The sequence below is a fragment of the Nannochloropsis gaditana genome (genome assembly GCF_000240725.1).
Source record: "Nannochloropsis gaditana CCMP526 unplaced genomic scaffold scaffold371, whole genome shotgun sequence".
Classification (NCBI taxonomy): Eukaryota; class Eustigmatophyceae; order Eustigmatales; family Monodopsidaceae; genus Microchloropsis; species Microchloropsis gaditana.
This window is the reverse complement of record NW_005803582.1, coordinates 3,213-4,821: the sequence shown is the minus strand read 5'-3', so window position 1 is coordinate 4,821 and position 1,609 is coordinate 3,213.

The following is a 1,609-nucleotide window of genomic DNA, read 5'->3' as shown; positions in this document are numbered from 1 at the left end:
CCGTTCTCGAACTGGGAAAGTCTTGTCGGTCGAAAGGACTTGCCGAATGTAGACGGCGTTGCGCTCCATTTCTTCCACTGAGCACGATGGGAAGGGAGGGGAAGAGGGAGGGAGGGAGGGGAAGAGGGAGGGAGGAAGGGGAAGCAAACGGGCATGAAGTCCACGGGCCTACAGGCTAACTTGAGAATAATACGGCAACCTCAAGGCAAACGGGGCTTGAAACGTAAAGAAAATGACAGGATATACACACACATATATATATACGGTTGAAACGTAAAGAAAATGACAGGATATATCTATATATGTATAAGAGATGAAGTGAAGAATATGCATTGTGTACTGTGTACATCCAAGCACAGTGAGGGGAGCACAAAGGGAGACCAGGGGGGGGAGGAGGGAAGGAGGAAGGACACCTACCGATCTTGTGGCGTTGCTCCTTCTTGGCGTCCCTGACCCGCCCCTCATAGCACTCCTTGTACCTGGCATGCACTCTGATGAGGAGGGAGGGCGACGGATCAGGGGGGGGATGGGAATGGAGCGTGAAATATAAATGTCTGGGCCCCCGATTGTTTCACACTGTGCTCGTCTCCTCCCCTTGGCTTCAGTCCCCCACCCTCCTTCCATATGGCCCTGACACGCCAACGCCCCCTTCTGTCTCCTCTCCGTCGATTTCCCCCCCCCCTTTTCCCCTCTCTCCTTCCTTTCCTCCTCCCATCTCCTCCCCGCACCTCTTCTCGATGAAGGCCGAGAATTTGTTATGCTTGATAAACTTGGCGGACAGGGGAGGCGTGGAGGGAATTCCCCCGTTCGGCATGCTCTTTCGACGTTTCAGGGTACAGGGAGGGCAATAGTACTTGACTTGCTCGCCTACAGCCAGGACAGCATGGGGCAAAGGAGACAGGGAGGGACGATAGAGGGAAAGCTGTCAAGCAAAAAAAAACGTGTCCGCCGCATCCAAGTAGCTAAGGGGAGGGGAGAGGGAGGGGCGGATAGACATACCTTGATCGTTCCGCCCGTTGTAGAGTGCGCAGACTTGGTGCACCCACTGGGAGCACGAATCGCAGCCGACCCAAAATTCCTCCCGAAGCTGCACGGAAAGACAGGAGACATCCCCGAAAAACACCGAGACAGGAACAAGGCGTGAGCAAAGGAAACATGGGGCCTCCGCCTTCTCGCAAATTGCGCCTTGGCTCCTGACCCCTTCCGCCATGGGTGGAGGTACGTACCTTGTCGTTCTTATCCTTGATGAGCTCGCTTTTCTTCAGCACGGTCCCGCCGATATGGATCTCCTCTGTGTGTGTATAAGCCTCGTTAATGTCCACGTCTGGGCCACGTCTTTGGGACCCGTCCGGCCCATATTCCCTCCCTCCCTCCCTCCCTGCCTCCCTACCTCCTTTGATTTCCTGGTAGCAGGGGACACACCAATGGTACTGGTTCCGCCCGCCGCTGTAGAAATAGGAGCCTCGACGTATGCGACTGCTGTTGCATGATCCTGAGGTTGGGCGCGAGCGAGGGCGGAGGGCGATACAAGGTTATGTGCCAGGAAAGCAATCCTTTGCGACGGAGCATGTCGCATGGCGCTATTCCACCTTCGTCCTGTCCTCTTTCC